Source organism: Chelonia mydas, chromosome 6 (genome assembly GCF_015237465.2).
Source record: "Chelonia mydas isolate rCheMyd1 chromosome 6, rCheMyd1.pri.v2, whole genome shotgun sequence".
NCBI lineage: Eukaryota > Metazoa > Chordata > Testudines > Cheloniidae > Chelonia > Chelonia mydas.
In genome coordinates, this window is record NC_051246.2 from 110,198,671 (window position 1) to 110,222,897 (window position 24,227).

General features: G+C 40.4%; 1 protein-coding gene across 4 annotated transcripts in view; it reads right to left on the reverse strand.

The window, feature by feature from the left end:
- BEGAIN (brain enriched guanylate kinase associated) overlaps nucleotides 1-24,227 on the reverse strand; it is a 236,937-nt gene that overhangs the window by 187,604 nt on the left and 25,106 nt on the right. The window contains exon 1 of one of the 4 annotated variants that reach the window (XM_043548920.1): nucleotides 6,725-6,847. The exons of the other annotated variants lie outside the window; for them this stretch is intronic. The gene's annotated coding sequence lies outside the window, so the exon portion shown is untranslated. Of the gene's footprint in view, nucleotides 1-6,724; nucleotides 6,848-24,227 lie in introns of those variants that run through there. 4 annotated transcript variants of the gene reach the window in all.

Here is a 24,227-nt window from a genome sequence, read left to right on the forward strand (position 1 = left end):
TATCTAGCAGTTTCACTTGCCTGTCTTTCCTTATGCACCGCTATTTTTGGATAGTTTTGATCCAGTTAGATTTAAATAGTCTAGTTTTCAAGGCAAGAAAAAGAAGATGGTTAAGGTTGAATTTGTCAATGATTCAGCCATGCTTGTTGTCACTAATGCTATTCACAGTCCCCACAGTGGGGGACAGATTGCACATTCAGAATGGGGGACACAGCTGTAGTATAATAGTTGTATTGTACTATGGGATTTGAGAACTAAATATATATCCAATATAATTATAAACCAGCCAGGATCATTAACTGTTTGAGAGGCATTGTCAAGTGAGTTTCTCTGAATACTGTGAGGAAAATCTTGCCTCCTTTGCAGTCAGTGACAAAATTCCCATTGACTTCAATGGGGTCAGGATTTTATCCCATATCACATTTTTCATTCAGCTTCAGAGTTTTTGCATCTAACAAGCATAAAACTACGTGAGTAACTTAAGATAAGCACAGTATCCAGGGCCCAATCCAAAGCCTAAAGATAGGAAGTCAATGGAAAGACTGACCTCATTGGGTTTTGGATGGTGTGAAATCATAGAATATCAGGGTTGGAAGGGACCTCAGGAGGTCATCTAGTCCAACCCCCTGCTCAAAGCAGAACCAATCCCCAACTAAATCATCCCAGCCAGGGCTTTGTCAAGCCTGACCTTAAAAACTTCTAAGGAAGGAGATTATGTTGAGAAATCAAAAAGTCTAACTCCTAGAGTAATAAAAGCTCTTTTATGCCTTTCTGGTCCATGTGGAACAAAGAATCTTCACCACTTCCTTCCTTCTTTGGTGGTGGTCTCCTGCTGCAGTCCTAGCTTCTTCCTGGGTCATTCTGATAGTTTTCAAATATGCTTTTATTGTGCATTTCCATGTCATTCTTGGTCTTATCGCCTCTTGCCCTCAGGGTTCCAGTCTAATCCTTGTCTTATTATGTTGTTCAGATCTTTCCTCCATACATGTCCAAGCCATCCCCATTTTTGTTCTGTAATTCTCTGTCCTATCAGTTTCTGTTTTGTCCTCCTCCAAAATTCTTCATTTGTGATTTTTTTTCTGGACATCTGATATTGAGGATTTGTCTAAGGCAGCTGTTTATGAGAACATAGAGTTTAGATAGTAAGGTCTTAATAAGTCTCCAAGTTTCAGTGCCATATAGTAAGACCGACTTTACAATGGAGTTAAATATTCAAAACTTTATTTGGAGGGCAAGATTTCTGTTTCTCCAGATTGGCTTTAGAGTTGCGAAGGCATGTCTGGCTTTCACTATTCTGGCTTTAATATCTTCATCCGTTCCCTCTGTTGTACTTACAATGCTGCCAAGATAAGTGAACTATCAGACCTCTTTCATGCCAGTCCCAGATAGTGTTCTTGGTGAGTCTTGTTGGTGTGTTGATTCTCACTGTTTTAGTTTTCTTGGTGTTGATTTTTTCCATCCTGGAGATCATTTTTTTTAGCTTGGATGTTTCTCTGGGTATGGGATAGCATGATGATGTCATCTGCAAAGTCAAGATCCTCAGACTTCTCTGTGGAAGGCCATTGTATGCCCTTTGGTTGTTCTGTACTCTCTCTCTCTGTGTCTCTCTCTCTCTCATATTATCCAATCTATTACCAGTAAACAGATAATGGGTGACATAAGATGTTGTCTGACACTGAAGTAACATCAAATGGCTTAGTCAGTTCACTGTTATGTATTACTTGGCATGTTTATATTTTCATAGAAGCACTGAATGATGTTCACAAATATAGGAGTGATTTCATGCAGTGTAGCAACTTCCATAAAACTGTTCTATCCCCTGTATCAGAGGCTTTTTGGAAATATATAAAATTCATATAAAGCTATTGGTTTGACAGTCCTGTGATGATACGTAGGGTTAGTATTTGATCTATGCATGATTTCTCATGTCTGAACCCTGCCTGTTCTTGTCATAACCTTGAATCTATCACTTTCTTTTTGTCTAGAATAATATGTATAAATATGTTACTTGGGATAGACAGCAATTGAATGCCCCTCCAGTTTTCACACTGACAAAGGTCGTCTTTCTTTGGCAGCTTCACTATGACTCTTTTCCTTCTTCCCATATCTTTTGTAGAGACCTATCAAATGTCTACTTAAGTTTGCTTTAAGAACCTCCACTGAAATATTATCTGGATCTTTCCAGACTCCTAGAGAAATAAAAGCTATATGTCCCTTATTAGGTAAAGAACACATTATCTACTCCATTAACATATAGGTCTCCAAAGTAGTCCTAAAGTCACAGTACAGCACATAGGCACATGCATAACTTTTGAGCGCATGAGTTGTGCCACTGAAGTTAATGGGTTCTCATGTTTAGCACAATTTGTCAGAATCACAAAGAACACACAATCATCAGAAACCTAGCATCAAATCTTAAACATGAATTCTGAGGGGAAAAAAAATCTTTGTGATTAAGGGAACCAGGTAATAGAAAGCTCTGATTTAGAAGGCATTTGACTCCACTACTTCAGCGAACCTAAAAAATAGGAAATGTGGTCAGTTAGAGCACAGAGCTCCATAATGGCAACTGAAAAAATTTCAGTGGCATTAGTCTGCATATGCTAGGACCTGTATCTGCATGGAAAGAAATGCATTTACTGCCTTGGTGGTAATAACTAGCGAGGCACATTGAATCTTGCAATGAGCTCTGTGTGGGTGAACCCCCTGCAGGATCAGGGCCATGGTATGTAACATGGGAGTTGATATTGCAATTCTGATGCAGGTGAAACTCTCATTGAAGCCAGTTGCTCCTAGCTGACTTCAGTGGGACTCTGTCTCCATGAGTACTGCAGAATCCAGCTCAATATGATTAAACAAAGCTTGCTACGCCTCGCTAAATCAAATATCAGTGAACAAACAAATAATAGTCAAGTATGGATCATTTAAAGAATGTAAACAAATATGCACTTGGTGAAATTAAACTAATCTGGCATTTGTAGAATGCCTGTTTGTTAAAGTTTCTTTTCTAGTTCTGCCAGACTTGAGTCTAATTTTTTTTGCCAGGGTATTATATGCAACCTGGAAGATTTACAGGATTGAAGTAACAGTCTCCTAGCAACAACATGTCCTCTGACTCTCTTCTTTGATAACCATTAAAATATATGTTAATGGCACTAGATATTACAAAATGAAATGCTGAGTTCCATAACTAATGAAATGAAGAATTTTGATTTACATCTTCAGTTCAGAATAACAATGCATTGGGCTAGAACTACAACATGGTTACTAAGATACCTCCATGTAGTTTATATTGCCAGCAATTTGCTTAGTTACTCATTACTGGGTCCCAATACTGCAAACACTTAGGCACCTAAGTACACACATGAGGAGCCCCATTGAACTTGGCAAGACTACTCATGTGTTTAAGTGTTTGGAGAATTAGGGTCTTAATGTCTGCACGTTGGCTTGTATGAATTCTAACCCCCCACCCCCCGCCGCCGCCTCTCTCTTAATAGGAAATCCTTTTTTGACAACCTGAGAACAGGGAGTCAAAGAATTTAAATCCTAATGGCAAAATTCTGTGCTCAGATCCTCATGGGAAATTTTGACTGATATAATGCTCTCCCCTGGAATTCACAGGAGTGCCTCAACCCTATGAAGTGCAGTATATCACTCAAAATGCAGCTATGAGATCAGGAGTGCAGAAAAGAAGGAAGAGACATGTTAACTGAAAAAAAAATCTGCAAACTAAGTCAGTCTATACAAGGAGCAGCTACAGTAGCTTGCCAGTAGACTTCAAAAGGGGTGCACAGATGTAAGCCAGCACAGAATGCAGGACTCTGCATTTAGGGTAGGATCAAAAGAGCATGATGAATTACTGTTTTTAATAGGGTGAAGCAAGAAGGCCCATGACTCCAGGGAGTACTGGTCAAAATGTTTTGAAATCAAAGATTGACACCCCTCCCAAAAAAAAGTGGGGGAGTGGGGGGGGGGGGAGAAAGGAGAGGGGAAGTTTTCTTCATGAAAACTTCAGCAAAGATTTTTCTCCTGTATTTTGACCATCTATTTCTAACTGAGGAGCCCAGACAAGGAAGTATTGAAAGGAAGAAACAAAAGAAAATTGGGTTTTCATAAGTGTAGATTTTAGAAAAATTGATTATTCCTGTGGAAAAGGGCTACAGAACTTAAAATAAAATATCTGCTATAGAATTGTATAGGAGGTTTCCAAAAATTATTCAAAAGGTACCACAGAGAGGAAGGATGGTCTAGGTCTAGGCAATAGCTGATCGCCATATTTGGGGTCGGGAAGGAATTTACGTCCAGGGCAGATTGGAAGAGGCCCTGGAGGTTGTGTGTCTTCCTCCATAGCATGGGGCACGGGTCAGTTGCTGGAGGATTCTCTGCTCTTTGAAGTCTTTAAACCATGATTTGAGGACTTCAATAGCTCAGACATAGGTGAGAGGTTTATCGCAGGAGTGGGTGGGTGAGATTCTGTGGCCTGCGTTGTGCAGGTCGTCAGACTAGATGATGATGATTATGGTCCCTTCTGACCTTAATATCTATGAATCTATGAATAGCCTAGGACCTAGGAGATTCATGTTCAAGCCCCTGCTCCATCACAGACTTTCTAAGTAACTTCGGGTAAGTCACTTAATCTATCCGTGCCTCAGTTTCCCATATGTAAAATGGGGGATAATAGGACTTCCCTACCTCACAGGGGTGTTGGAAGGATAATTAAGAACATAAGAATGGCCATACAACGACAGACTAATGGTCCATCAAGCCCTGTCTTCCGACAGTGGCTGCTGCCAGATGCTTGAGAGGGAATGAACGGAACTGGGCAATTTATCATGTGATCCATCACCTATCATCCAGTCTCACCTGCTAGTAATCAGAGGTTTAGGGACACCCAAAACATGGAGTTGCATCCCTGACCATCTTGGCTAATAGCCATTGATAGACCTATCTTCCAGGAACTTCTCTAATTCGTTTTTGAATCCAGTTATACTTTTGGCTTTCACAACATCCCCTGGCAATGAGCTCCACATGTTGACTGTGTGTTGTGTAAAGAAGTACTTTGTTTATTTTAAACCTGCTCCATATTAATTTCACAGGGTGACCCCTGGTTTGTGTGTTCTAGGAAGGATTAAATAGCACTTCCTTGTTCACTTTCTCCGCACCACTCATGATTTTATAGCCCTCTCTCATATTTCCCCTCGGTCATCTCTTTTCTAAGTTCAACAGTCCCCATCTTTTTAATTTCTCCTATGTGGAAGCTGTTTCATACCCCTAGTCATTTTTGTTGCCCTTGTCTATACTTTTTCCAATTCTAATTATCTTTTTTTGAGATGGGTCGACCAGAACTGCATGCGGTACTCAAGGTATGGATTCATATAGCAGCATTATGATATTTTCTGTCTTAACTATTCCTTTCCTAATGGTCCCTAATGTTCTGTTAGCTTTTTTGACCACTGCTGCATCTAAATACCCAAGATAGATTCTATAGGTTTTAGAGTAATTTTTACAGAACCCCATTAAGTATCTGCAGAGTCCCGTTAGGTTCATCCTTATTAAATTCTGTAGGACTTTTTTTTTCTGTGAGGAGCTGTCCTGCAAAGAAGATGGATCTGTTGTTTTTCTTACACAGAAAGAGTAACCATACGTTTTTGGTCAGAAAAGACAGAGCAAATGTAAAGTCTCCATGACAGAGCACAATTTGTTTGCCCCAGAGTGGGCTGCATCTGACCACAGAATGACAGCTGCCTCAGCAGCAGGTATTTAAAGGTGCAGTATATAGAAAAGAGTCTGAACTGAGTTATACACACTGCAATGTACATAATTAGTAAGTGTGGTTCAAGTAAAATGGACTGGTATTATCCAGGCAAACAAAGTCCAATAAAATGTCTAATAGAGATATGTCATTATTGTTCTGCTGTAGGTAGGTCCTAGAAAGATCACAAGCACATCTACCCTGCCAAAAAAACCCGCCACCAACCCGAAACAAATCACAGCAGCGAGTCTGAGACCAGGTCAATTGATTCGGGCAGGCGCTAAGGGGCAAAAATAGCAGTGTAGACATTCCTGCTTGAGCTCTGAGACCTGCCCCCTCCCGGCAGTTTTCAGAGCCTAAGCTCCAGCCCAAGCTGGAACGTTTCCAATGCTTAGCCCCATAGCATGAGTCTGAGTCAGAGGACACGTGCTCTGAGACCCACTGCCGTGTGTGGGTTGTTGGGTTTTTTTTTCCTCACAGTGTAGACGTGCCAGATCCTTACCACTGTAAAGAAGTAGAGTACCTATGTCTGATCATGTGCTGGCAGGGCATTTTGCCATTCAATATCCTGTTACAATAAAATTGTAAGGGAAAGTAAATTTTCCTTTCGTCAGCTCTTTTGAGTATGCTGTCAATAGACTCAGCCTGCCAACCGATTACTGTAATAGTGTAAGAGGAAAGCTACTTACAAATTGGATTTGTAGGTATTAAAACAAGACCATAAACAGGCCTAAAATGTTCCTGACTCTGTATCCTACTGCTAAAATAGCTAAAACGATGGAATTCCATGACTTTGAGCAAGTTCTTTTCTTCCCCATTCAGAGATTCTTCCCTCCTTTAATGCCTATACCATTATTTGATTCAAAAGTAAGATTTGTTTCTGCATCATGGAAGCAGTGTGATTTCTTTAGATACATCGTTAGTCACATGCCAGACACTATGCACACACTCTCCTTTGGGTCTCTGCCTTACCTAGACTTTGAGTGACATCTGAGCCACAGACCATATGTGAATCGATGCAGGTGCAAGAGATCGTTTTTCCATTCACATCTCACAGGGCTGCAATAGAGAGAACTGGAACAGAAGGCTGAAACTTAAGTAGAGGCCATAAGGAGGCTACGGAGAGAAGAATGGGAAATTTCATATGATGACCTATACCAGAAACTAACATTCTGTTGTGCTTGTGAACTGTGTGTGTTAGTGTTACGTTAGCCCCTTAGTGACGCATCTCCCAGCACCTTGTTGGGCTAATGGATTCTGATGTGTGCCAGCTTTGGCATGGAATGTGGCGTGAGAGGATCTGCATTTGCTGCAGGTACAGGAGCTGCAAAACCATTGGAAGGGAAGGATTCTGGGAGTTGCTCTGCATGAAGTCGATGACCCCCCACCCCCAAACGGGCCTTTATATCCTAACCCTCTTTCCCTCCTCCTGAAATTGCAGAAGGTTCTGCCATTATCGCTCCTTTTGTGGTGAGTGAGAGGGACTGGATTGCACTCCCTGAAGTTGTTTATTTGTAAGGAGGGGAGAGGGCGTGGTGTCACTGGAATTGTTTTTCTCCCACAGCCACCTGCTCCTCGCTGCCTATTGAGGATGGGCTCCGGTTTGGTTCAATCCTGTGAGCTCTCTTATTGGAGTTGTCAGCAGGGGGTTGCTCTCTGGGTGATGGCTTCAGTGTGGCCCATATGATCTCCTCAGTTGCTACTCCAGTAGGAAGGAACCTGTGCCCTCTGCCAACACATTATAGAGTCACTTCCTCTCGTGTCAGCATGGGCTGGGGCCCTAAGTGCAATATAGCAGCTGGTAGGATGGAGTCACAGAGGAGATGAGGTTGGGTGTCTGCACATTTCTGAGCACCTGATCAGGATCTATGCAGGCATTCACATCTGCAGTGCCTATTTTACAGATGGGGAATTGAGGCACAGAAAGGCTAAGTGACTGGCCCAAGGTCACACAGGAAGTCTGTGGCAGAACTGAGAATTGAACCCAGGTTTCCCACAGGCAGATTTGATGGAGGAGAGACATTAAATTAGGTTAGATCTGAGAAAATGGTTTTCTCTCTATTAAATATTGTTGGATAGCAATTCAATATCTTCATAGAAACTACTCTCAATTACTATTGAATTTAGTAGAGGATGGGCTCATGGCTTTTTGGACCATCCTGTACAATCTGACAACATGGCAATCTCTCCTACATTCTGTAGGATACTTCTAAAAGAGACCTATAGAATGATTATTGTTTCCTATTAAATTCCATAGGGCCTTTCCACAATGATATTGCACCTCTAGAAATTTAAGGGCATTAATGTGAAAATACCTGGATATTTTCAGAACAGGCCCTGACCTAGTGCCATTGACTTCAGTGGTGCAGGGTCAGACACTTGGCTTGGACAACACAGCTGCTTTCATTTGGAGGGGTGGTGAATATCTTTAGAACTGTACTGTATTCAGCATCACCACGAGACTGGCTCTGGGCATCAAAACAATAGGTGCGCACAGAAGAACAGGAATAACTCGTTCCCAAGATCCCAGCACAATGCACAGGTTTGGGGAATAGGCAATGTTTGACTGGGAAGCTAGTAAACTAATAAATATTTAAGTAACACTGTTTATTTTTTGTTGCCACTCGCTTTCAGTTAAAGGTGAAATCAAGGAATGTTTAAAAAAAAAAAAGTTTCTCATTTGAGAACCCAAATTGGAGGAAGAATCAGAGGATGGTCCTATGGCTAAGGCAGCACAGAGGCTCAAGAATCTGGGTTCAGTTCTTGGATCTTCCCCAGATCTCCTGTGTGATCTCTAGCACCCCAATCCTGCCAACACTTATGTATATGCTTAACTTTACTCACATGAGAGGTCTCACTGAAGTTAAGTGTTTGCTGGTCGAGGCCTTACTCTGTACCGCAGTTCCCCATCTGTAAGATGGGATACTCCCTCTCTCCTGCCCTTTCTTGTATGTTTACCTGCCCCAAATAGTTTGCAGTCTCCTACTATAGGCTTATAAAGCATCTTGCACAACGGTGCTCCAATCTCAGGATACATCTACTCCTTAGAGCAGTGTGTAGATTACATACACTGCATGCTCCCCTGGCATGGTTATAAGCAGCAGCATAGGCCGTGAGGCAGTGCTTGGGCAAGTAAAGATACACCTGAACACTGTGGAGGACATACCCTACATGGCTCTCCACACACCCAAACAGTGCCTCCCCTGTCTGCACCGTGTAGTGTCAGCTCCCTGCTGCCAGAGCCTTTCCCCACTGCCTCCCAACTGCTAGAGTCTTTCACTGATGCATCTGGCTACAGACCATAGTGTTGCACAGATTACTTTTCACTGTGGCATGTAGCTATATGTACCCACCAGTGGTATGCAGTGTAGACATACCTTCAGTTAAACTACTGTAATAATAATTTGAGGTCAGATTCCAAGAGGAATGATGGTCCAGTAGTTCATATCCCTGCTCCACCTGGTTTCAATTTCCTGCTCTGCCACAGATTTCCTATGTAACCTTGGGAAAGTCATCAAGTCTCTCTGTCTCAGTTCCCCATTTGTAAAATGGGGATAACAGTACTTACCTACCTTCCAGGGGAGTAATGAGGATAAATACTTTTAAAGATTGTGAGACAGGAATGTCATATAAATATTTCAGATAGATTCACTAAGCCTCCTTTTACACTACTCCAGCATGGTAAAGGGACCTTAATTTGGGTGTAAAGTGCATTGAAGGCCCCTTTACAATACCAAAGGCATGTAAGGATCCTTAGTATAAATAAGAATCAAGCCCTGAATCTCAAACAGTGAAATATAATTAGTTTGCTCCTGCACTAAAATAAACAAAGCACATTAATTTGCTGAACAATTTGTATCAAAGCTACAAAGGATCAAACTGAAGTTCAATGCTGAAAAACTCACTGACAAATGAATCAGCCTTCTAAAGCAGGAAATGCAGGCTGCAGACAATAAATAAGTAAAACAGATACACAACCATGTAATACATGACTATATTTACATTAAATTCTTTTGCTGGTGTCCAAACCCAGGAACAGAGAGCGGAAGCCCAAGGTGGAATTTAGTCATATAGTTCAGCTGTGAAATCTGTTGTTTGTTCATTTTAACAATAGGTGTGTGAGGCACTGAAGCACAGCACCAGGGAGATCAGAGTTGTCACCAACATGACAAGATAATGAATCCAGCAAGACACAAAGTTTCAGGTGAAGGTTAAAAGTAAGGGAGAGAAACAAATGGAAACAACAGAACTCAAATAGTCAAAGAAAAAAAGACACGCAGATTTTCCATGAGTAAGCCAGAAAAAAGACTTATGGCAGTCAGTGCTGATTATACATACATATATATATGTAGGGCTGGAACATATCCTGATTCTTTGACCTCTGTGGGGCCAGGATTTCACCCTACAAATTTAGGGCCCTCCCCAGTTGTCAATATGAGTTTTACCATTGACTGCTGTAGAGCCTGGACTTCACCACCAGTACACAGGAACTTCCTCCTTCCAGGCCACTTCCTGGAGGGATGGACATGATTTAGCCATCCCTATGCAGTCTCACATTCAAACAAACATACTCCTATACAACTGAGGTAGGGAGGAGTACTGCTGGCTCCTAACATCTCACTTGCTATTAGTATAAAGTAAAATGTAATAATAATATACATACTTGGTACTTTAATAGGGCCAATTTCACCACGTTGAAAAGAATTGAGCCAAATCAGCTGGGAGGGAGAATTTTAGCCAGAAAAATGTGAATGATGATTGGGAATCATTTAAGAACACTTTATTAGATGCCACAGTCCCACAACAGAAGAAGACTGTACTGGTTAAAAAACCAACCTGGTTTGAAGGGGAAGTGAAGACCACTGTAAATTTTTTTTTTTTTTTACAAATGTAACAAATGGAAGAAAGGGGATTTCTTCCATTTGTTACATTTGTAAAATGTTACATCTGATAGTAATGAATACAAATCAGAAGTTAGGAATTGCAGAAAATTGCTAAAGGAAGTAAAGGGACATGAGGAGAAATCTAGGCCCAGCAGACTTAAAGACTATAAGTAAAAAGTTTTAAAAAATATATTGGGAACAAAAGAATCCTGACAATGGTATTGGTCCATTACTAGATGGAAATTATAGAATTATCAATAACAAATATAGAAAAGGCAAACCTGTTCAATAAATATTTCTGTTCTATATATCATATGATGATAAAACTCTTTCTGTTCCATTAGTATGGCTGGAGCATGTTAAACAGAAGCTACTAAAGTAGACATTTTAAAATCAGCAGGTCCGGATCACTTGCATCCAAGAGTTTTAAAAGAGCTGGTTGAGGAGCTTGCTGGACCATTAACGTTGATTTTTTTTCAGTAAGTCTTGGTGTGGTGGGGAAGTTCCAGAAGACTGGAAGAAAGCTAACGTCGTGCCAATTTTTTAAAAAGGGTAAATGAGATTAGTCAGGTAATTAAAGGCCTGTCAGCCTGACATCGATCCTAGGCAAGATGGTGGAGCTGCTGATACAGGACCTGATTAATAAAAATTAAAGGAGAATATTGTAATTAATGCAAATCAACATGGGTTTATGAAAAACTGATCCTGTCAAAGTAACTTTATCTTTTTTTTGGATGAGATTACAAGTTTGGTGATAAAGGCAATAGTGTCGATGTAGCATACTTAGACTTATGTAGGACCTTTGTCTGGAACATACCATTAATTTATAGAGTTACATAAGATCAGATAGTGACTTTCTTACTTCATGAGAAGTCCCACTGAAATCAACAAGACAACTTGCAGAGTAAGAGACTATGCAACATAAATAAGCTGGCCCATGGTGTCTTTCATATTATACTTCCCCCTTTTTTAGTACAGCTGAATATCTTCTTAATTCCTTGTGACTGCCTTGTGAGAAGATGGTTTAGAGGAGACAAGAAAGGATGCCACAGAAGTATACAAATCAATGAACAGCATAAAGGTGATCTGTTGGTGACCAACTTGATAACCCTGGTTCTGCAGCCTTCAGTGCTTCATGTGCCTATAGTTAAACAACAAATTTATAAGCAAGTTATAGAACAACCACCAAGTTAAGATCCATGCCACGCTGAATCACACCATCTAAACCAGTCTCCCAGAATGGTCTATACTAGATGTGTCAGGAAAGTACAAGAAATGCTGTAGTGAATGTGTGGAAGAACTTTTCCATGAGGAATGTTTCTTCTTAACTTGTCAGTCCACAGTTGGCTTATGGTTTGAGGGTATGTAGTCCTTCTAAACAAACATTTTAGTCTATCTACCATAAATGTGGATTTTTTCACCCTCCAAATAAATGCCCAATTGTGTTCTATATCCTACTAATCTCATTGGTCTCCGTATTATATTGTGGCAGAGAGTTCCACAGGGAAGTTATACATTGAATAAAATGTTTCCTTTTAGCAGTTTTAAATTTAGTGCCTTTCAGTTTTACTGAAGGTTTCATTATTCTTGTACCTTATTTACAGCTCTAAACCATTCATTGTTTTCTGTCCCACTCTGATGTTTCCTCTAAACTAAACAGTCTCAACCCCATCAGTCTCTCCCCAAACAGAAGTCTTTCCAAACTTTTACTAGGTTTCATTGCTCATATCTGAAATCTATTTCTGCACTGCCATTTTTGAAATAAGGTGACCAAAACATACCCAGTGTCAAGACTGGGAGGTGGGCAATTTGACCTAATGGTCAGATCAGGGATGGTCAGAGCCAGAGTCAGGAAGCAAGGATCAAGCAAGACTCAGGTCCAGTGCAGCTGCCAGTCAGGAAGTGTCTCAGGCATTCAGACAACTTCCCGTGCCTCCTTTTAGCTTAAATAATATGGTTAGGCCAATCAGTAGAGCTGGTCATCATCCCAATCAGGATCGTCATGGGCGATACCTCTGGGAGGGGGGTCAGATTTCTGCTAGCTCATCACTTCCAGTAGTTCTGGATGAGTTGCCCAGTGGTGGCCAGGGTGTGAGGGCTGCCTGGGAACCCGGGGGCCCTTACACCAGATATTCGAGGTGAGGGTGAACCACTGACTTATAGAATATTGTCAGTATATTTTCCATCCTAATCTTTATATGTAGTAAGTAACATGTTCTCTACTTTTCTGACTACCCCACCATGTTGAGTGGCATGGTTTCCATTGAGCTGTCCACAAAGATATTCTGGTCTATTCCCTGCATTTTTTTTCCAGTTAATTTAGAGCACAGCTGAAATTATTCTTTCCAACATGTTACTTTGCATTTGTAAACAGTGAGTTTCATCTGCCGTTCTGCTACCCTTTCACCTAGCTTTGTTAGTTCCCTTTGAAGCTTCTCACTGTCTTCTCTAGTCTAACCCAAACAGCTTTGTGCCTTCTTCAAATATTGCCACTTCTTTCTTTACCCCCTTTTTTCACATCATCATTTGAAGCCCTTCTCTATGCCCAATCTTCTCACCTACACATTGATACCACAGAGTTTCCGTTGTCTAGCTGGCCGTATGCATGGTACTGGAGATATTTCAAAGAAAGCTACCACAGGTGCCCTAAAAAGACATCTTTGCTCTAGAAATCGAAACTCTGCTTCCAGGACCTCTCTTCTGTATATTAACCATGGCCACTGCTTCATCCACAGCACACTCTGGAAGTCTTGTGAGCGCTACCAGTTTATACCTCATAGGCAAGCTACTGAATAGGTTCTCATGAACGTTATATGCCCAGCTATTAGAATTTCTGATGATCATATCGCCTGTCACCACAGCTTGTCTACATCTAACAACTGTAGCCCCATCTCTTGGAGAGTCATCTTCTCAGAATGGGAGGAGCCTTCAGCTTCCTTAAGGCACTTATTCAGACATCATCAATATGTATGAGTTGTTTAGAGTTCATTGCTCTTGTCTGCACTGAACTCCCTCAGCCAGCATGGAATACAAGAAAACTTATTTAATCAGAACTACTGATAGGCGACAGCATGTTGTTTTTTAACACAAGGATCAGTATCAGTTACAGCATCTACTTCCCTCATGTTTTGTAACCATGTGCCTTTTATACTGTGGGATACCTGTAATAACAACATGTATTTGAACAGGCCAGGAGGCATCTTCAGTTAAATAAGAAACAACATATTTGAGTTCAGAGTGGAAAGTTATTCTAAGGATGGCAGGTTGTTTTAATCTAATAGAGATAGGTAAGGCAGAAAGGCTAAGGGATGGCTATTTCACAGCCATTGAGAAAGATTACACTACTAAATATTATTTGTGACAATAGAGAGGAATCTTAGAGTAGACAGCCATGGCATTTCCAGTGGGGCAGAATAAGGTTAAATCAATAGGCCATTACACCTAATGTTAAATCAATACTCTCTTATCAACGTCTCTTCTTATTTTTTGGCCAACTAGAATAAATCCTGCTAAAAACACATTAAGAACAGCAACAACTAAAACAGCTATTGATTGGATTGTTGAAAAGTTGAAGTTTGTTGCAATTATAAACACTGCAATATGTTTTCCAGGTACACTATTCGTGCCGAATGGGCAAACCCCCATAAACTAATAAGGCCAAGATTTAAAAAAAGTATCTAGTGATTGTGGTTGCTTCAATTTTTGGGTACTCAACTTGAGACACTGTAAGGAACTGCGGAAGACTTTGTTACAGCCTAGCTAGGGAACATCCGCTTTCTCGAGGCCGCCCGGTCACTGGAGGACATGGAGAACCAACTCAAACCGGTTTTAGGCGGTTTTGTTTGCCTTACATGGCCCGTTGCCAGGTAGCGGAAAGCCCCCTTAGGAAAGTACCTAATTATATATTTATGAGCTGTTTCTGTGCACTGCTTATTATGGCTCGCTGGTCGCCCCTTCGTTGGACTCCGTCCCAGGCAAAGCTCCGGTGTGCTGGGTTCTCCGCCTCCGTGACAGTAACGCTTGGAGTCCCCATTGCGGGTGTGTCACTAACCTTCAATAAAGCCAATAACTCACTGCTTAGCTGCGTGTGGGTCTCGTTTTTCAGAGTGCCTCTGCCGGCCTGTGGTCTTCGAACACCTTGGCCCAGAACAGACACATTAAAGGGGTCTTATTTTCACAAATTGCTGAGCATACATCTATCCTCTGAAAATCAGGTCCCTTTAGTGTGTCTGAAGATGGGTGCTCAAATATTGGGATATCTAAAATCATTCATCCCTTCTGAAAAATTTGGCCTGAGTGGGAATGGGGAAAAGCAGAACATTTCACATAAAAGTTGCTGAGCTTTGATACAATAGTGAAAACAGACATTTGCTTTTCAATAATTTGTCCCTACCTCCCACTCCTTACAGCGATTCAAAGGGATTCCCATTGGGAATGAGTAATTGCAACCTGTAGGCAATGTACATCAAGGCACAATGTAACAATAAATAAATAATTTAAAAACTACCCAATTAAACATGAAGCCAAGTCAGAAGGAAAAGAGGGCAGAAAATGTTGCTCCATTTGATCAACAGCCTGAAGATAAAATCCTCTAAAGGAGAAACTGCTGCACACCTTCCATTCAGAATTCTTGAGGAAACAACTTACTTGAAATGATAGCAAATAGAGATCCCATAAAAGCAAAAGTGCATAAAGGAAAGAGGCATTTTCATGTGACTATAGAAAAGAAAATGGTAACATGACTGCTCGTTAAAAAACAAAGTGATTAAGCATGGTTCTTTGAAATGTTAAAAAAATCCTTTTATAGCAAGCAAGATATTACAAATCAGGTCAAATTAATAACTTATGCAGATGGAATTTTAAACAAGCTGTTGCTTTGAAGAAATTGCTACCTGTATACTAAGTAGTTGAGTTAAATAAATTATCATGTGTGAGGCTTTGAAGTTTTGAAAATTTATCAAACTATATTTAAAATCAGGCCTGGGCAAACTATTAATAAACCAGACACTCACAGAAACAAATTATTTATGACTAAAGACAATTGTTGGCATTCTTCATTATCAGAAATGTAGCAGTCTAGTTCTTGGTAAAAATTAATGCACTATATTTTGTCCATGTAAGTTGTCATCAAGCTATGATTTTTCCCAAAGCTTCAAAATAGGGAAGCTAAATAATTTCCTGTTAAGAAAATAAAGGGCCAAATCATCAAAAATTGGTACCACAAAATGTGGATGGGTAAATTCTGTGTTTCCTGTGTACATTCCACATGTGTGCAAAAAGAATCCACAATAGGCATATGCCAATATGGCATATGCAACTATTTGCTAGTGCACACTGTTCCTACATGTTTGTTACTTTCAGTTTGGCTACTCACAATAATAAGCACTGCGCACCAAAGTAAGTGTTTCCAGGATTACATTCTAAGACCCACTACTCTGACCTTGACTTCAGGTTCTCCGTAAAGAGCAGCTCCAAAGTGCACATAATATTGTATTTTACCTTAGTGACAACAACAGCAAACGAATCTCCAGTCTAATCCCTGTTCATGGAAACCATCATCATCTTCAAACTGTGTTTCTTCCAAAAGTGAGGAAGTAGCTGTTTATTCAGACCCATTAAACTTAAAACTCAGTGGTTACCTCAGTTGTACCTTTTTGCTAACAGCATGCATTCAAAACCCCCCGCCCCCCAAAATAATGAGATTGTCTTAATAATCATGAGATTTTTTTAAAAAGTACATTTCAGATTATGTTTGCCTTCTGCTTTCTGAGCCTTTTGGGTGCATTCACTTAATGTTTTCAAGGTTTTCTCCACAATAATGATGGCTAGAAATATACTTCTTTTTAATGAAAGCTAAGATTCTCATGTATTCTCTTGATCCAGCAGCTGAGGCTTTAAGAAAAACATCTAAATATTGCAAGTGTTGGTAACTCTGTTTGTAGTTAGCGTGGAGCATTAAGAGAGGAAATAAATTAGTGTAGCAAGAAGACAACGACAATGATGAGTTACATTAAGAATGAAGTTGGCCAGCTGCTTAACAGTTCTTTAAACACTCACTTGATTGGAGCCCCTCTTCATTGCCACTTAAAATCCTCTTCCACAACAGAATCAATGAAGTCTGAGTTACAGCCTCCTTAATTAATTATGCATGTACTGCTGGGAGTCCAGGACTGGCAGAAGTCACAGCACGCAATATGTGCAGGGATCCCTATGTTCTGTTTCTGTGGTGCTAATCAGAATTAGGTGCAATGAGGCCGATTATCTCTGCTCTGTGCTGACTGTCTATCCGGAGAACACCTTCAGCTCCTGCCCTTCTTGGAGTCCCTTGGTGGCAGAAGGGGTTCTGTACCTTGCACTGCATAAGCCTCTTAAAGATAATGCACAGCATCTCAGTGTCACTGTCTACCGGGGCATTATTCGCTCCATCACACCCAAATAACCAGTTACCCCAATTAATACTGCTGAAATTTTTTTAAATGTTCTAAACTTCCCTATACAATATTTCTGTGTACTTCTGTCACAGTTACCAGGATAACTACACCTCTGATCTGACCCTCCCACATACCCTGTCTCTCCAGTTCTCTCTCTCTCTCTCTCTCAGACAGTGCCTGGGGCTGCAGTACTGTGGTACTACTTGTAATTTTCTTAGCAGGTTTGTCTTAGACACCGAGCCTGCAGTTCTGTTCCCCCTGGGAGCAATGACAGTGGTATCTAGACACCAGAGAGATTTCTTAAAGCCAAGTATTATTTATTTAGAACAAAAGCATGTAAGAGAAAATATCTTAAAAACAATAAGCCAGTCTATACATATGCCAGCCTTTCCCTAAGGCTTACCACTCCCTGGATTTAGGAAGGCCCAACTTCTTTGGACTCCCTCCGTGTCAGCCTGTCTTCCTACACCAGTGGTTTTCAGCCTGTAGTCTGCAGACCACCGGGGGTCAACAGACTATGTTTTAGATCAGCATTTCTCAATCTGGGGTCTGTGGACCCCTGGGGTCTACAAGGGTACTCCAGGGGGTCCGTGGACCCCACTGATCAACTCCTCTCCCTCCCTCCGTCCCTCCCAGCGCTTCCTGCTCACCGGGGAACAGCTGTTCAGTGGCATGCAGGAGGCACTGGGAAGGAGCGGGGAGGAGGAACGGGGATGGAGTGCGCTTGAGGGAGGGGGCGGAATCCTGTCCAGAGTCACCAGCCCTGCTGATCAACTCCTCCCCTTCCCTCCCAGTGCCTCCTGCAGGCCAGGGAACAGCTGTTCAGCGGCGTGCAGGAGATGCTGGGAGGGAGGGGGGAAGGGGTGGGAAGAGGTGGGATGGGGGTGGAGTGGGGGCAGGGCCTGGGGCTGAACAGGGCACTTGAGGGTCTGTGGAAATTTTAAAATCAAAATGGGGGTCCTCGGGTTGCTAAAGTTTGAGACCCGCTGTCTTAGATTTTCAAAGGGGTCTATACCTCCACTGGAAATTTTTTAGGGGACTGCAAATGAAAAAAAGATTGAAAACTACTGCCCTAGGCAGTTTCTGACAAGTGACCACCACCTCCTTCAAAAGTTGTTTTTTAACTGTTCAGTGTTCTTTTGATCCCTTCATTCCCAGCATTAGCAAAACAGCTAAGTCATTTCAGCCTGGGGCCTGGAAGCATGCCATTGCCCTGTAATTGCCTTCCCAATATTTGCTGAGGTTGCTTATAGGTTGCTTATCACTCATTATTGCATTGCTTCTCTGGCTGTTATTCCTGTAGCCCCTTATTAAGCTAGAACAATACAGTCACATAGGAAAGTCTTATAACCCCATATACAATAACTTCATCTCACTGACCAGGTCACGTACAACGTTCATAAAATTATTACATCTCAGTGTTCTTAAATAATTACATTGCATCTCCACATCCACCACAACTTCCTTTTCTACTATACAGTTAAAAACAAAGGTACAGTATTGACAATTACAGGCTATATCACAAATGTTTTGAACAGACCCCAAATAAGATAGAACCATTTACTATGAAAGTCAGAATCAGAATACTCCTAGGAAACAATAAAGCCAGATATTTTGGTTTGCTTTTCAATAAGGCATCCACAATGGATTCAATAAAAAATTACTTTGTGTGATAAAATAAGGGTAATCCAACTGTGATTTAGGGAATAGGCTGATCCCCATATGGGTCAGGAATTGCAGATTTATTGGGTATGTTATACAATAGGCACTCACATTGCACTTTTTATGTGAAGATCTCCAAGCACTTTACAAAAATTTTTATCCCTATTTTATAAATGGAGAAATTGAGGCAGAGAGGTTAGAGCCCAGATTTTTAAATTTAATCCAGTTGAATCTAATTCCAGTTGAAATCAAAGTCACATGGCAAGTCAGTGGAGGAAGCACAGAATAAAACCCAGTCTGATGTCCTGTTCCCTACGTAGACCATCTGATTATGGGAAGGATTTGCCTTCCTCTGATGCTTCCTCATATGCTCTCCACTGTAGGATACCAGAATTCATGGACTGATGTCTGATATGAAATGGAAAATTGTATATTTCTACAACCAGTCTGAGCTACATTTGACAACAAAGCTTTCCCATAAAGCAAGATTAAAAGAATAATCAGCAGTGAAGCAGCTAACAATTGCTTCTCAACAGAAAGAAAGGATTTAAAAGCTGACTGCTTGCTAGCTCTGTCTTCTTGTCACATTAAAGCAACACACGTATACCTTTGTAAAATTCCATTACAGCTAAAAGGACACACAGTAACATTTATTACCACTATAATGGATTCATAGTTTTGAGAAATGTATAGAGCAAAGTGCTGATCTATTGTACTTAAATAGCCAAGTCACCAGTAGAGGTGACCAATAGCTTTCCTTCTGCTACTAGAAATCCAATTAGAGTGGAAAATACCTATTATCTAATTGTCATGATGTCTAATTAATTATTATTATTAAATAATGACTCAGCTATAGGTGTCTTTTTTGTTTGATTCCCTTTCATGGGAGAGGAACCTTAGCTGTTCTGCAAAGTGAGAACTAAAACTTTCTTCCCAGCATCACACCAGTTGTCTGTAACATTTCCTTTTCTTTTTTTATGGCAAAGCAGACTTGACTCAATAGTCTATAGCCTCCACCAACTATAATTCCTCAGTACTTAGCAGTTTAGGTCCTCTCCTTCTGCCCTGTGTTGTTCAGGTAAAGTAACAGCATCTTTTTAATAAGTCTCCATTTTCCCCAATGGTTTTACTATATCACATAATGTAATTTTTTTGCCTTGACATTTGAATTTCTCAAAAATCTTTCCCCTTTCTTTATCAAAGCTCTTGCACACCCATAAAAGGTGGTCAATTATTTCTTCCACCTTACAGAGTGCAAATAGTCTGTTTTTCTGTCTTTTTACTGGAAAAATATTTTTGTTTAAGCCACAGTGGCCAGTTAGTACATCAAACAAAAGCACCTCATTCGTGTTATCCGGTCCCTGAAGTAAGTCGTAATCCTCAACTCTAGGGCAAAAAAATCTTTTTTGCATAAATCCATTTTTTTTTGGTTATTCCTCTTTTACATTTTTCTGTACTAGGCTTTTGAATTCCTGTTGACTCAAGGGCATGTCTATGTCAATCCTTGCATTTCTTACAGCACTTTTAGCTGCTTTGTGTGCCATTTTGTTCCCTGTTCTCCCAATATGCGCTGGGATCCAAGCTAATGCTACATGTATCCCCATCTGCACTAAGTCTGTTATTAGAAATTTAACTTCTCTGATTAAATCACTTCTACATACTGAGACACCCTTTTTGATCACCGTAAGCCCTGAGATTGAATCAGAAAAAATAACTGCTGCTGCTGGGCGTACATCCCAGATCCAATTTAATGCTAGCATTATTGCTACTAGTTCGGCTGCCATGTCAGCTAGCTAATCAGATATTCTTTCAGATATACGAATTCCCAATTTTGGTATACAGTATGCCTTCCCTGCTCTTCCTGGTTTTTTCTTTTTTAGACCCGTCTGTATATATTTGACAAAACTGGCTCAACTTTTTAGCTATATATGGTACACTTCATTTTTAATACCTACTGTCTCTTTTTTACCGCAAAGTTTATAAAAGAAATCTAAATTCACGTTTAGACATGCAACTTCCCATCCATAACTGGTTTTCCCATGATTAGAAGTGTTTTGACTTCATTCAGCTTTGCCTTGTCTTTCAACTCCTGCATCCACTTTAACTTGAATGGCATGTGGAGTTCTAATGTTGTGTGTTACAGTTCACCTATAAAATTCCCAACAATCCTCATGAATTTGTTTGATACTTTCAGCATTGTAATTCCTATTAACTTTTGCCTGGAAAGTTAGGTTCAGTAGTTTTTCATAGTGTAACTGGCATTTCACTAGAAGCGACCAGTAGTGCACATATAGGTATTGTAATAAATGCACCACATGCAATTTGTAGTGCCTGGGCTTGTATTAAACATACTTTTTTATTTCTGATTTTGATGCTGACCCAAAAGCTTGGCAGCCATAGTTAATAACTGGTCTGATTAAAGCTGTGTGTACCATCAGCAGTGTTTTCTTATTTGTCCTCAAGTCCCACCAAGACTTTTAAGCGGGTTAATCCTTCCTGTACATTTATCTTGAACATAGTTTATATGATCTTTCCAAAGTAATTTAGTATCAAATATAACCCCTAAGAATTTGACCCTTTTAAACTATATCTATTATTCTCCATACAGATACAGTTTACATTCCTTTGTAGCTTTCTTTTTTGTAAAGATCAGTCCTTTGATTTTAGTAATGGATTTCCCCATGCATTTCCAAAGTCAGGGGTCTTTTGTAATGCTTTGTTGATTCTCTTTTCTGCCACCTCAATATTCCTACTCCTAACCCACAGAGCACAATCATCTGCAAACAGTGTGACACTTATCCCAGCACTTATTTGATTTAGGAGATCATTTATTATAATTTTAAATAAGGTTGAGCTGATACTTCCCTGTGGTATACCATTTTAAATATATATAAAGACATAACTTTTCCAACCTGCATGGTCCTTTCACTCAAAAATTCTGTATTCCTTCCAGACATTCTTCTCATTAGCCCTTGTGCACCTACATTGTACAATAAGCCTTCCCTCCATAGCATGTCATATGCCTGTTCAGTATCTCGAAAGACAGCTGTCATGAAACCCTTGTGCCTCATACTTCTTTGTATTTCAGTTTCTAATTTAGCAATGTGATCAATGATATGTCTTCCTCTCCTAAAACCACTCTGCACCTTATCTATAATGCCATTGTTTTCCAAATAGGCAGACATCTTTCATTCACCATTCTCTCCATAATTTTACACAAGCAGGACATAAGGGCAATTGGTCTATAGGCATCCATTTTTGTGGATAGTTTGCCTGGCTTTTGTAGTGAAATTACTACTGCATGTTTCCACCCTACTGGTATCACTCCATTTCCCCCATATAGTGTTAAATATTTCCAAGATAACCCTCAAACTGCTGTCAGAGAGAGATTTAAACATTATGTTACACATATTATCTTTACGTGGGGATGTATTCTTGCTAATATCAATAGCTTTCTCAAGTTCTTGCATACAAAACCATTAATTCAGTATAGTATCTTCATGTTTACCCAAGCTACGTAATAGATCATGATTCTCTTCAATGAATTGTCTTTTAATTTAGTGGAAAACTTCACTTTGGTTTTCATCATTACATGTTCCTCGGAAAGGTTTTGTCAAACTTCTGCTTTCACGTTATCAGAAGTTCCCACTATGTTGTCAATCCCAGTAGGACCCGGGATGTGGTTATTCTTAGTCTGAATTCTGTTCATTCTTCCAATTGGCCTTTATATTTCGGATGTCTTGGTGTCTCTGTTTATGCACTCACAGTACTTCCTCCTACTCACTTTCTTTGCTTTTTTCTTTTTTTTTTCTTTTATAATTCTTTGTGCTATTCCCTTATTTTGGTTATACTTCATTAGGTCTTTACAGTTCATTGTACTTTTCACTTTTTTATAGACTTTGTTCCATTCCTTAACAGCCATTTCCCACTCCTTATTACACATGGAAGTGAATTTTTAGTTTTGGGGTACTTCAATATCTAGCTACAATAGCTGCTGCTATTAATCCCTTTGTTGCATTGTCATTGGAATTCTCTATGTGATCACTCACACAATGGTTGTTCACTAATTCAGTACATTTACTTGTAAATAGCTCCCAGTTAGCTTTCTTAAAATTCCAGGAGGGTAATTTTCCCTTACCTTCAATCTTACCTTGCCCTTGAAAAGTAATGTATATTACTTATATATTTCCCAGTTGCATTTACTTGTTATAATTCCCAGGACTAAGCACAAAAAGCTACCATCTGCTGCATTAAATCTAGTTGCGGTGCTATCATTTAAAATGAGTAGATTGTTTTCATCAATGAACTTCTCTAAGCATGCACCATTTTAATCAGTTGTCTGTCTTCCGCACAATTTATTGTGACTGTTTAGGTCGCTGCATATAATATATGGGCTTTTAGCATTTTTCACTATTTCTTGTAGCTCCGAACTTCCTGAATTCCCATGTGGGTTATAGATATTATAAATCCCTAAAGAAATATTCGTAAAAAGAAAAGGAGTACTTGTGGCACCTTAGAGACTAACCAGTTTATTTGAGCATGAGCTTTCGTGAGCTACAGCTCACTTCATCGGATGCATAGCATATCGTGGAAACTGCAGAAGACATTATATACACACAGAGACCATGAAACAAAACTTCCTCCCACCCCACTCTCCTGCTGGTAACAGCTTATCTAAAGTGATCATCAAGTAGGGCCATTTCCAGCACAAATCCAGGTTTTCTCACCCTTCCCCCCCCCCCCGCCACACACACAAACAAACTCACTCTCCTGCTGGTAATAGCCCATCCCTCTTTGAAACCTCTCTTTATAATGCGCATGATAATCAAGGTGGGTCATTTCCAGCACTAATCCAGGTTTTCTCACCCCCCCCCCACACACCCCCCTCCAAAAACCACACACACAAACTCACTCTCCTGCTGGCAATAGCTCATCCACACTGACCACTCTCCTTACAATGTGCACAGCAATCAGGGTGGGCCATTTCCAGCATAAATCCAAGTTTAACCAGAACGTCTTGGGGGGGGGTTTGTAGGAAAAAAACAAGGGGAGATAGGCTACCTTGCATAATGACTTAGCCACTCCCAGTCTCTATTCAAGCCCAAATTAATAGTATCCAATTTGCAAATGAATTCCAATTCAGCAGTTTCTCGCTGGAGTCTGGATTTGAAGTTTTTTTGCTTTAAGATAGCGACCCTCATGTCTGTGATTGCGTGACCAGAGAGATTGAAGTGTTCTCCGACTGGTTTATGAATGTTATAATTCTTAACATCTGATTTGTGTCCATTTATTCTTTTACGTAGAGACTGTCCAGTTTGACCAATGTACATGGCAGAGGGGCATTGCTGGCACATGATGGCATATATCACATTGGTGGATGTGCAGGTGAACGAGCCTCTGATAGTGTGGCTGATGTTGTTAGGCCCTGTGATGGTGTCCCCTGAATAGATATGTGGGCACAGTTGGCAACGGGCTTTGTTGCAAGGATAGGTTCCTGGG